Below are 13,885 nucleotides of genomic sequence, written 5' to 3' on the forward strand. Positions count from 1 at the left end.
CAGGACCATTCTCTCTGCCGGTCCCCATAAGTTCTAAGATGCTTTGATGTGCTGCTCTTGCTAAGGGAAATAACAAAACAACATTAATATACATTGAACAAATTTATTCTGGGTTCAGTAAGGTTCAGTCAGGAAATAAACTTCCACAGGAGTTCAGATCTGAATTCAATAAAACTTTTATGAAATGCTATAAGGAGCACCAAGAAAAAAAATAAGGGCTTTTGATAGTAGAATAACTGGCTGTCCTGGTTTCAGCTGGGATAGAGTTAACTGTCTTCCTAGTAGCTGGTACAGTGCTATGTTTTGAGTTCAGTATGTGAAGAATGTTGATAACACTGATGTTTTCAGTTGTTGCTCAGTAGTGTTTAGACTAATGTCAAGGATTTTTCAGCTTCTCATGCCCAGCCAGTGAGAAAGCTGGAGGGGCACAAGAAGTTGGCACAGGACACAGCCAGGGCACCTGACCCAAACTGGCCAACGGGGTATTCCATACCATGTGACGTCACATCCAGTATAGGAACAGGGAAGTGGGGGCAGGGATTCGCCGCTCGGGGACTGGCTGGGTGTCGGTCGGCGGGTGGTGAGCAATTGCACTGCGCATCATTTGTACATTCCAATCCTTTCATTATTTCTGTTGTCATTTTATTAGTGTTATCATTATCATTATTAGTTTCTTCTTTTTCTGTTCTATTAAACCGTTCTTATCTCAACCCACGGGTTTTGCTTCTTTTCCCAATTTTCTCCCCCATCCCACTGGGTGGGGGGGAGTGAGTGAGCAGCTGCGTGGTGTTTAGTTGCTGGCTGGGGTTAAACCACGACACTGGCTTTTTCAAGATCTATTTTTTTCCCACCTCCATTGCTTCCCAAAAGTGGTATAATAAGGTCTCCGCTCAAAGTAATTAAAGCTTCTAATTAATGGGAGAAAATCACATTTACATATGGTATCACTCCCAATTTCAATTAATTGCTCTAGACAAGAATTTATTCCAAATTCTCTTTCTGAGAACGTGCAAAAGTCTTTACTAATTAGTCATTTTTTTCAAACATGATATCCTGACAGAAAAAGGGAATTGGTATTATTCTAGCACCAGATAGCAACCAAAGTTTAAAGGAAAGAATGTGCACATGGCAAATCTTTCAGATCTGTGAGTGAGTTTAGCTATCAGTAACAATTCTGTCATTTTTCAGATAATTCTTGAACTGAGAACCTGGATCTGCTCCTGGAAATCACAATGTTTTTCCTGGTGATTTAAAACAGAAAGTGAATTTTTTGTATTTATATAGCTACCTATATCATAACACTTATTTACTTTCCATGAGGTCCCTGGAAACATTCTAAAATCATTTCTCAACAAAATAGTATCAGCTCTCTGCACCTGTGGACAAGCTGCCTTTACAGGTGGTTGTAAATAGGACATGCTCATATTTTGAGGGATCATCCTTTCTGCTTAACAAAATGAACATGTGACATGCAAAGATGAATTTGTTACTGGGTTTGGTTCTTTTTTCAGCAAGAAAACTGAAAATAACCCCTCACCAATCATAAATCCCCCTGCATATTCAGGCAATCCTTATTCATGGATGGAATTTCACTGGGAGGCAGACCAATGTAATAAATACCCTTTTCTGGCACTGCTTATTCAAGACTAACAGACTCATTCACATAACTTTGGTTCTGGGCTTGCAATTAACTGAATTTGATTGAAGCCCCATTATTTTCTAGCTGTGCAGTTTCTCAAAGAAAGACTGATTAGTGGTGATCTGTGATATATTTTTTACTTCTGATTCATGTTCGGCCCAGGATAAAATTCACTAGAAGCTGTTACTAAGCAATGGTTGTAGAAGACTGAGTAGAAGTTAAGGATCTGTCTGCTTTTAAACCCCTCAAAAAGCATCCATCACATCTCTGACACCTGAATATTCTTTGACAATCTGCCCCTAAGCATGTAACTCTTCCCTGATTAACAGACTACAACTAGTTTTCTGATCTAAAGTAATCACCCTAAATTGCACCATAGTCAGTGGTGAGAATGGGATATCACCTAAAATGAGATTAATCTACCACTGCCCTATTTAGGTTAAGGGAGGCTCGTGTGTTCAGTTTAGGCTTTGGCCTTTAAATTACATAAGATAAATTTTTATTTGAGACTACATCTGTTCCACTACTGTATCCATAAACTAAATAGTGCCAACCATCTGGACTGTTTAATTATTACAACAGTCCCTGGCACAGCATCGTCCCTGGGCAAATCACACTTTCCCAAATGGTTTCTGGAAAGATTCTGGGCTACGATGGGCCAGGAACCATCCTTAATAGAAATTCTGCATGTAGCATATCTTGTTTTGGAGGGTGAAAGAATTTAGTAGCATGGATGTGGCCTGCCTATGCCAGCTGGCCCAGGGAATAGGTCCCAGCACTGCTTAGCTCACTAGTATAGATGTAGCCTCAGCCCACAGGCCAGTTCTAAAGAAGCGCTTAAATGACCCCCCCAGGCTGAGTACTACAACGACAGTTGGCCTGCTTGTGACACTTCCTCATGCGGCCCAAGCTGCTGTTGACCTTCTTTGCCATGAGATCACACTGCTGGCTCTTGGTCACCACCTTGTCAAATCACAATCCCCAAGTCCTTTTCTGTAAAGCTGCTTTCCAACTGGTTGGCCCCCAGCCTGTCCCAGTGCCTGGGGTTATTCCTTCCTAGGTGCAGGACTTTGCAGTTTCCTTTATTTCAGGAGATTCCAGTTTGTCTAATTCTCCAGCCTACCAAGGTCCCTCTGAATGGCAGCAAAACCCTGTGGTGTATCAACAACTCCTCTGAGTTTTGTATCATTTGCAAAATTGCTGAGGTACATTCTGTCCCAAACTCCAAGTCATTAATGAAGATGTTAAATAGTACTGGCTCCAGTACTGACCCCTGAAGTGCACCACTGGTGACTAGACTTCAGCTTGACTTTATGCTGTTGATCACAACCCTTTGAGCCCAGCAGTTCAGTCTACCTCACTGTCCACTTACCTAGTCTGCTCTTCGTCAGTTTGTCTGTGAGGATGTTACGGCAAACAGTGTCAAAAGCCTTAATACAGTCAGGATAAAACATAAACTTCTCTCCCTTCCTCCACCAGGCCAGCTATCTCATCATGGAGGGCTATCAGCTTGGTTAAGCATGATTTCCCTTTCATATACCCATGCTGACTACTACCAATCACCTCCTAGTCCCTTGTATATCTGCTCCATCACCTTCCCAGGAATCAATTTGAGGTTGACCAGCCTCTAGTCCCTGGATAGCATTCAAAAAACTTTGCTGCTAGATGAACACTCACTGTCTGTGAAAAAGGGCCTTCCACTTGGGTCATTATCTGCTCATGCAATTCATCTATCTGCCTACCCATCAGACTTTTACTGTAATTTTTGAAACTGGTTTTGGCACGTTGACAAAAGGGTAGTAATTATAAGTTGCGTGGAAATCAGCTCTGTTAACATTTTTGTTTAAAGAATTGCTACTGAGGTTGGCAGAACCTGACCCATCAGTCAGGACCTTGTCATTTCAAAGTAGCTATGGCACATGCCAAAAACCAGCAGGAAGCAAGCCAGAGAAGGTAGGCAGCAGATAAGGGGGACACAGGTATATTAGGAGCAAAATTTGTAGGAGGGAGTTTGTCATTAGAATTACAGAGGAGTTTAGGTTGCACAGTGAGGAATATAGGGTACATACAACACAGTTGCCATGCGTATATAGGCCATCATGTACGACTAGGACTGCTTCTCATAGAACAAACTGTTGTGATAAAAGTGGCTGATGCTGAAGTGTTTGTGCTGCAGTGAATGCTAGTACTTGCTCAATGCAGACCCTTCAGCAGAAAAAGGCATCACAGCACCTGATTTCTCATTGTCAGTTGTTTTCCTGCCTTACTACAGAGCTGGGTGACTTTGAGCATGGCTAGATGTAAAACTAGGTATGAAAAATGGGCTTTCAACTCTAACAGTTAGATGCTTTGAGAGTTCACGCACATCCAAGTTTAGGAATTCACATAAAAAATGTTCATGGAATACAACTTTGGGCATAGAAATGTAACATTCACTTAAGTTTTATTGTATATGCCTTTATCTTTTGTCTTCTCCTTTTTTTTTTTTTTTTTTAATCTCACCTCAATATCATGAACTACAGTAGATTGATACTTTCAGTAAAAATGTCCATTAAACAGACCTGGAACTGTATTTCATAAACCTCATGCCATTGACGTCTAGCTTTAAATTATTTAAAACAAAAGAGCCAGACTAAAACCATCAAACTTTAGCAAATATATTGCAGTAGGTAAGTAATTTGGAAAGCTTTCCTTTTCTTTCATAAATGTATACACAAGTTAAAGCACAACTTTTAAAAGTGTAATTTAGTTCTTCTAGTTGTTCATTAGTTAAAATTTGATTGGTGGCTATAATCAGACAGTTTAATGCCTTTTAATTTTTCAATATCTCTCACAAGGGATGAGATCTCTTACCCTCCCTTCAAAGTAAACAGCTTCTCTTATATTCATTTGCAAATGCACTTCCTAAGACAGGGAGGTTGGAGCTGCATAATGCCACACTGCAAGCCACTTAGGGGCAATCAATTAGTACTGGTGGTTGAAGGGACTGTATTATATCTATGTATCTTCTATTATATCTACTAAGTATCTAGTTTCTCCCCAGCTGGTACAGTTCTCTTTCTGTACTGGAAATTTTCAACATGCAAAATTGCTGCTGCAATCCAAGAAAGTTCTGCTTATGGAAAGCCTGATCAAACCCTGCACACAAGGATAATAACACATCATAATAACATGGTACATACATAACAGTAGCATTATACTAATAGTAACTAATTCAGACCATATTTATAGCAGTCTCTGAAAAAAAGATTGAAGTGCAATTTTGATAGTGGCCAAGTTCTAGGCATGCAGTTCCATGGTACTTTGGAACTATCAAGCTCACATACAATTAATAATAAATTTCTGGCACTTACTTTCTTTGATGTCCAGAATTTTGAGAAAAAGAGGAGGAAGGAGGCAACCCTTACTTTTCTCTTCAGCAGTTTTCTCTGTCTCTCTTCCTTCTTTTATTTCATACATTCTTGCTGGCCTTTTAAACCTGGTTCACTGCACCCAACAATGTTCCTCAGGATGATGCTGTCAGCTGGGAAAAAAAGAGAGGCTAGGAGGTGAATGCAAACAAATGACATTTGCTTGCATGGCTTGTAAAATGTGAACAACCTTCTTTTACTTGTCTTACTTGTATGGCTTGGAAATCAAAAGCGAAGACATGAATGTGGCAAAGTGAAGGAGGAAAAATATTGTAGGTACAGTTGTAACTGATCAAAGAGCCTGTCTGTTGCTGACACCAGCTGGCAGTAAGTGCAGAAATCCTGTTTAAAGCACTAAAGATTCTGAAATAATTATGCAGGTATACAAGTTAGTTCTTAGGAGTTGGAGAACATTTGTGATGCAGAGCAAGAATTCATTCCTAATCAATGCTGCAATAACTAAAGAATGCCAGGAGACAACCTGACCCAGTAGAGGGTATGAAAATGTCTCTGTATAAGGGTGCAGTCTTGGGACCAGAGGTAAATAATGGCCTGTTATCAGAGGATGCAGAACAGGTTATCTTAAGCCACAGAATTTTTAAATCAATTATATTAGCACATTTGTCCTAGGATTTGTTTCTTCCCAGACTGTCTGTAAATGGGGATGTGTTTTGCCCAGCAACAGGAAGCACCATCTCTTACATTTGTTTTACACTGTTTAACTAAAGTAATTGGAAAATATTATGCACCATATGCTACTTCGTTTCAATGAATTATAAAATGTACAGAAGCACAGGCATAGCAATGACTAACAGTTAGCCTTGTTTCAATGAACGCAGATCCTGGCACGCTGAAATAGAATGATATCAATGCTGCCTGGCTAGGATTCCTTACATCATTAACACCAGTGGAGGAGTAGGATGTTATTAACATTTCAGAGGAGGAACTAGATTTCTCTTTTGGTAGTAGATGCAATCCTGAAATAACACCTCCTTATTTACCAGCATATTAAAACTAGCTGTTTATCTTGTTATACCCTTGGCCTTTGTTTCACACTGAAGTTAAACGATTATCTACCATGCCATCTTCACTGCCGTTCTGTAACCTGCTCCTTTATTTTAATATAAATATTCTGAGGCATTTGACTGCAACTAGCTTACAAGTAATAAAGCCTGTCTTTATGTGGCTGTTCACATCATGACTCGGTGGCCCAAAAGTCTTTGTCCTATCTTTATTGGGCATTGTCCTATGCTCCCTTTCAATTAATTTGTAAAAAGAGGCTTTGGCCAGCAACTAATTCCTATACTGCCTTTGGGAAGCACACAAAATGGATGTAGAGTTTCATTCCTATTATATTTTGAGCTCTAGTAATTAGCTAGTTATTTATCAGTTGAAGAATTATATATCTACTTTCATACAGTGCTAACCTAATTTGAATGTTGTGTGTTTCACCATCTCCACTCCTCATCCCATTTGCCTGGTAGGCACATTGTTCACGCGAGAATTGTTTCATTAAGGAAGACAGGAAAAACAAATACTTATTTAGGAAGGATATGAAACAGTGCTTACATCTAAACATAATTGGAAAGTATACATTAATACTTCAAAAGAAAAATTCTGTTTATCTGTAGAAAAATAATGGTAGTCCATCATTTGCCCAACCGCAACTGGAACTTGGAGTATCTGGCACCTATTTGTAATCTGATCTAGACAATTAGAAGTGAAGGCATCCAGGATTGGATTATAAAATATCTATTTTGGCACTGTATATAATTATATGTATGTTTGTGTATTTATATATAATATGTATAATTTAAAAAACCTGTATGTTGTCCTTTTCAAAAATACTTGTCTACAATGTTGTCTGTAGAAACACACATCTGCCACATAGGTATTTTTGACATTTTTATTTTTCTTCCTCAGATTCTTCAGAAGAAAAGAACAGAGAAGCCCTTTCTGATGTTTTGAGCCCTTTCCTACTGTCCATTTCAAGTCAGATATGTTATTTACCCTTTCCATAAGAAGCTTTTACAACCTCATCTCCCTTAAAAGAGCAAACCAAAAGACATTAGCAGAGCAAACTGGAAAGACTGAGCAGTGGGGATGATACCTGGTCACCGTCTAATTTTCATGTGGCTGTACCAGCAATTTTTTTCTGTCACAGCTGACATTCTTTGTGTTAGGTTGCAGTGAAAAGCTAGCCCAAGGAAGGTGGGAGATGAAAGGTGGGAAACAGCCAGAGACAAATAGAGGAAAACCAATTCCATTCCTCAAGATCCAAACAAGTAAAACCCTTCTATCCAGACTTAAAATACATGAAAGTTGAAACAGCGACCTTACTCATTCCTCTTTTATAGAACTACAAACCAATATGCTCTTCTGTAATTGCCTTTAAAAAATTCTGTGCTTTCTTGTTAGTTTGAGAGAATAAATTGCTTCAGAGCTCTCTCCCCTCTTCCTTTTTATAGTTTGTTCTTCTATTTTTTCACCTATGACTGCAAACTTCAAGTGATGTGAAATATGTGACTCTGAAAGTGACAGGGGAATAATTTCTTTGGTGATTGGCTTAAAAGAGAAAAAAAATTATGAGCACTGAGAGTCAAGGCTAGCTCCCTGTTTCAGGGGACTACTTTTCCCTGTAGTACAAGCAGTATTTCTATGAGCTTTATTTCTTTTCCAAGAGAGCCCAAGGGGTCAGCAGAAACTGGTAGCTGATGTTAAATTGCATTTCAAAACCTTAAGCTTCCTGTGCTAAAGATTCATCATTTCTGTGGAAACTTTGGTTCCCTCTAGCAACATTATACATCACTCTGGCTAGCACTGCGGCAAACTGCCAAAGGTACTGAAAAAATGCAGCATTAAGTGTGTTGTATATTCACACATTTTGCTGTGGCGAAAATCAATACTGACAACTCTTCTTTCAGAGGCCAGAAATTCCTCTGAAAATGCTTTCAGTGCAGGTCTCCAAAGACCATGTAATTGCTTATACCTTTGGTAGATTTGAGCGTGATGCATATTCCTACTAACAGGGCAGGAGAGGAAGCAATGCTGTATTTTCTAGGGTAGCGGGTAACAGTGTACTGATTGCTTCTGATTGCATCAGGAGACACAAGACCCAATCTGTGACACTATTTAGCAACAAACAAAAAGATACGACTATGTATCGCCAGAAAAGTAAAGGCTTTAACACTCCCCACACACAAACAGACTCACCTCCCATATTGCAGCTATACAGCTCAGGGAAAAAGGGATGATTAAGATGAGTACAGGAGGTAGGAGTCCTCAGACTGATCCTGACTCACATTTCCGCAGTGTGAGCATCGGGTGAGTAACAGCAAAGCTGGACTTGGATGTCAGAGAGTTCAGCTTCACGGGCAGAGTGATGGAGCCGTGACCACCCCTCCAGCTTCAGGGTTCTTGTGCCAGCTTCTCTAATCTTTCTGCACAAAAGCACTAGCACTGGAAGCATGAGTTAAGATGAGAAAACATCCCATCACCATTCCTTGCACGCCCAAGCATATGTTCAGGGACTTGCCATTTTATATCACACCTTGGTATCTCAGTAGCTCAAACTAATCCATAATTTTGAGGCAGAAATAGAGTCCCCTGTGACTGGTTCAGATGATTGTATATTTCAGCTGATCATTTGTTCTCTTGTGATTTCTAAGTAACATTTATCTTAATATCCCTTTGGCAATCCTGCTCTTTCTATCCAGCATGATTTTATGCAGGCTTGTATAAGCATATGGTCTTCTGCATCTGATCTCTGATGATTAACCGTGCCTTCATTTGCATTTTACTTGTATCAGGATGATGTGTGAATTTCTACTTTATCCAAATAAGATTATGAAATTGGGTAGTACCAGAGAGACAATGTAGTTATATTAATGATGAGTGTGTGCTGGAAGCAGGGAGGGTATTAAGCTAATTCTCCCTATAGAAAAGAGATCATAATTGTGAGGCTTCTTGTTGATCTCTGATTTTTTTTCTTGTCTCCCTTTGCTAGACTAGAGGTGGCAAAAGGCAAATTCACAAACATGAAACATTTATTATTATCTTGTGGTTTCTGGTTGAAATTGGCAAATTTACAAGTGATAAATCACCTTATTTTGGTATTCTACTGGAGAATTAGACTATTAAACAGGCCTTTTACTGTACTGAGAGAACTTCTGACTATTCTGGGAAACCGGAAAAATTGGAGGAAAAAATACAAGGAAATAAATATATATTTTATGTGTGCATGTGTACATACAATTATATGGTGTATGAATTTTATATATATTTTTAAAAAAACATAAAAAACATTTTGGTTCTGATTCAAATCCTGGTCCTTTCTGTTTCAGTCGGTCAGGGAGATGTCAGTAATACTGTAATGCTATAGATTTTATTGGAAAACAGCCTGGTTTAAGCAGATGCCATTGTTTTCCAAGAGTACAAGCATCTATTATTTCATGAATAAATGCTGCTACTTAGGTCACTATCACCATCTCTTCTTAATTTTTGAGATTTGGGTCAGTCCTGCTAATTGCCCATGTTCATGCTCTTCATAAAAGGCAAATTCAATGTTGTCAAATGTCCTTGGGATTTGTCCAGCTCTCTTTTCTGTTCCCATTCAGTCACACACAGCTATGAAGGATGTAGATGATCTTAGCAGATCCAGGTGCCTCCTCAGTGACATCAATTATTGAGCTGCTGTTCTCCCTGGAGTTGCATTTGCTTTTTTGCTGACTGACAAGAAAAGTCTTGGCGTGCTTTAGCCTCTTGATTCCTTGATCATAAATCTGAGTACTCAAGGCATCATGGGCCTGTACCTTGTTATTAGAGATACACAGTAGTGACACCTGTAAGAACATATATTCACCTAATAAGGCTGAGCACATACAGAATTACACAAACAGATGCAAGGAGCAATCTGAAGAAGTTTCCAGTAATTGGTTATAGCTGTCTTCTTATTCTTTCTCTCCTCCCACTCTACAGCATGTAATATAAGTTTATTCATATTCCAGGTAAATAATAAAGATTGTGAAAATAACTCAACTGGAAGAGATTTTTTTTTTAATTTTTTTTTTTAATTAAAGGGCGTTGCAAAGCTCCTTTTGCCAGGAAATTGCTTGTAATGTTGCTATGTGTGCATATTATTTACAGCACATTTGTTTCAAGAAGTAAAAAGTTTATATTGCTCTATAAGTACATCCTAAGACACTGAGTGCTATTTGTCACAAATATGTGCTGTCAAGAAAGGCATCTCAACACAAAGGAACAGGAGCAGTTGTGCTAAATTTTTTGTGGTACATGTACATCCTGTCATTTGTTATGGAGAAATAATAACGGCACAAAAGAGCAACTCCAGCAGACAGTGATGAACTGTCAGGGCTGGAGACACTGTGAATGAATGAACTACTGCTTGTTTTCTGGAGTTACTGCTGTGTATGCCGTTATATTAGTTTGGCTGAACAAGTCTGACATAAAGATTGATGCCACTTACTGGCTGTGGAGCCCCTCTGAAAAACAGTTCTCAGTCTCTTGCAGGAGGAAGCCTGCATTCCAGTGAATTGCTCCATATATTTGGTGAGGCATGACATACGCTTTACAGAGGTCTGATGTACATCTGCATGTTTCTCCACGGTCATTCCTTCAATGCCTTATTTCAGAATGACTTCATTTTATTTGCTGTTCAAAGTCCTAGAGAAGATTAAAGAAATGTAAAGGCTGGTTCTTCAAGCATATAGTCATTTTAAGAATGAGAATAATTTCCTCTGCCTTCAGTGGCGCTATTCACATAGCTAATGTTAAATAATGTACTCTTGCTCATCTGGACCTTTTTGTGAGCGTTCCTCAATTTTCACTGAAGTTAGTGTGAACTTTTACATTACATTTGATAAAGCTTTGGATAAAGCCTTCATATACATATTAGGAAATTAATGTCTGCTAATTGCAAAGCTTTCAAAGTACCATAGAGGCTCATAGTGATCTTAAAGCTGATCAACTTTGAGATAATTATCAGTCTCGGTAAATTTATGTTAAACGCTTGGTACAAACAATGCATCAAACAATAGGATTTTTACCTGAGGAGAGTGTGGAATTAAGTCCAAATTTAGATTCCCCATCTCTGGGAGAAAGAGTTCAAATATATGTCTCAAACTGCCTGAAAAGCTGGAGAAATTTAAACCATGTCTCATTTGTCAGATCTGAAAAGAGATTAAATCTTATTAAGTTTTGATTGATATTACACTAGTCAGTTCATCTTAGATTAGTTTCTCTGAGTTAGAAAACTCACACTTTGTAAATTCATTTTATTATCAATGCAACACCACAGGGCAGTCATCCTTTATACTGACATTAAAAAACGGAATGTGGTGAAATATGTACTGAACACTATAATTGGGATTTTTTTTTAAAAATCCATTTTTATTGTTTTATTAAATAAATCAACCTTAATTCAGATATCTGCATGCAATAAAATAATTTTTCAAATGATGGCAGACAACTATAAAAATTAGCTCAATATTATAGGTTTTTTTACACCAAGTTTTCTTTAAAGAGAAATTAGAAAACATTGGTTTTGGATTCTAGTATGTATTTTGCAGCTTAAACTCTATTTATGTTACAAGTAAAAAATGTTCTTGATTTATTGAGAGTTTATTTTACTTGTAAAGTATTCTAATGAGGACTTTTCTGTACATCTCCCAGGAAAACAAATTTTCTATTTTAGGTAAGATTGATGTTTCATTTCAAGTTTCAAGATAGTAAAAAGCTACTTTCTCCATACAGGAAAATTCTATAAATAACATGAATAAAGTAACAGAATTATTTTTCTTTTGAAATGTATATACTATCTATATTTTTTTTTCTAGTTTCACTATTTAAATTATAGCATCTTGGAAAAATGTTACTTTTCCAGAAGAATTATTTGCCTAAGCTGTACAGCACACATGAAATCATTTAAAATGTCATCTTGCAGTATTGTGTTTCTGCATTTGGTCTATGTACCACCTGAGGAAGCTGGAATTAGATACCCTATCACTGTGTAAAATAAGGCTATTACAACATATTTATTACAATTCTTTATCAAAAAATATATTAATAATTATTTGTTTTCTTTAGATTTACAGTTATGAGATTACTAACATTAACTTTATCACATTTTATTGCATATTATTACTCCTGCAGTCTACAAATTTTTTTAATCAAGATAATTTTTGTTAATAATATAGATGTGTGTGCTGGTTTTGGCATTGAGTACTTCAGCCTTTTCCTCATTCTTTGTCGCTATGTTTCCCCCCACATCCAATAAAGGATGGAGATTCTCCTTAGCCCTCCTTTTGTTGCTAAGGTATTTGTAGAAACACTTTTTATTGTCTCTTATGGCAGTGGCCAGATTAAGTTCTAGCTGGGCTTTGACCCTTCTAATTTTCTCCATGCATAACGTCACGACATCCTCGGAGTCCTCCTGAGCCACCCCGCCCTCCTTCCGAAGGCCATAAACTCTCCTTTTTTTCCTGAGTTCCAGCCAAAGCTCTCCCTTCAGCCAGGCCGGTCTTCTTCCCCACCAGCTCGTCTTCCGGCACATGGGGACGGCCTGCTCCTGTGCCTTTGAGATTTCCTTTTTGAAGAATGTCCAGCCTTCCTGGACTCCTTTGCCCCTCAGGACTGCCTCCCAAGGGCCTCTGTCGACCAGTGTCCTAAACAGGCCAAAGTCTGCCCTCTGGAAGTCCAAGGCAGCAGCTCTGCTGACCCCCCTCCTTACTTCTCCAAGAATCGAAAACTCGATCATTTCGTGATCGCTCTGCCCAAGACGGCCTCCAGCCATCACATCACCCACAAGTCCTTCTCTGTTCGCAAACAAGAGGTCCAGTGGGATGCCTTCCTTAGCTGGCGCCCTCACCAGCTGTGTCAAGAAGTTATCTTCCACGCTCTCCAGGAACCTCCTAGACTGCTGCTTCTCTGCTGTACTGTATTTCCAGCAGACATCTCATAAGTTGAAGTCCCCCACGAGAACAAGGGCTAGCGATCGTGAGACTTCTTCCAGCTGCTGATAGAATATTTTGTCTGCCTCTTCATCCTGGGTGGGTGGTCTATAACAGACTCCCACCATGGTATCTGCCTTGTTGGCCTTCCCCTGATTCTTACCCATAAACACTCAACCCTATCATCACCATCATTAAGCTCTAGACAGTCAAAACACTCCCCAAAATACAGGGCGACCCCACCGCCTCTGCTTCCTTGCCTATCCCTTCTGAAGAGTTTATAGCCATCCATCACAACACTCCAGCTGTGCGAGTTAAGACCCATTTTGCATCATGAGTGCTCTACCGTCTTTATGATATTCAGTTGCCTGAACATAGGCATTCAGTACAGTTTAATCGCCTAGAGTCCTGACAGGATTTTCCCAGGCCCCTCCAAGCCCCTCCTAGTCTGACAGAAGTGACGCACATAGCATTAGATGCCTATTTTTACACAAATTAAATCAACCCCAAGAGTAAGATTAATTTAATGTACCTCTGGGCATTTAAACTAGACTAGGTAACTAGTCTAACCTGGTCACATAGACAGTAGTTGGTAGAGAAACAGGGAACTTGCGTGGGAGACTCATACCATCTGAACATATGTACTTTAGAAGGGTGGGAAGAATTCCCTTTCTCTCTCCAGGGACCACTGAGGGAACTCAAACTCCTAAATTAGACCAATTTTAGGTAGCTAAGCTTAGGGGAGATCAATCTCTCCCTGAGCGACTGATAAACCAGTATTCTGATCTAACCTGATCCGATCCAATCCAATCCGATCCGATCTAATCTAATCTAATCTAATCTAATCTATTTTAACCAAATCTTCGTGT

General features: G+C 38.9%; 1 long non-coding RNA gene across 1 annotated transcript in view; it reads right to left on the minus strand.

Moving 5' to 3' along the window:
* LOC128152052 (uncharacterized) overlaps positions 1-5,318 on the minus strand; it is a 55,429-nt gene extending 50,111 nt beyond the window's left edge. Inside the window, exons 1-2 of the long non-coding RNA XR_008238523.1 lie at positions 5,259-5,318; positions 4,993-5,162 (exon numbers count right to left, since the gene is read on the minus strand). This is a non-coding gene — a long non-coding RNA (uncharacterized LOC128152052). The remainder of the gene's footprint in view (positions 1-4,992; positions 5,163-5,258) is intronic.
* Between the last annotated feature and the right edge of the window lie 8,567 nt (positions 5,319-13,885).

The sequence above is a fragment of the Harpia harpyja genome, chromosome 15 (genome assembly GCF_026419915.1).
Source record: "Harpia harpyja isolate bHarHar1 chromosome 15, bHarHar1 primary haplotype, whole genome shotgun sequence".
NCBI lineage: Eukaryota > Metazoa > Chordata > Aves > Accipitriformes > Accipitridae > Harpia > Harpia harpyja.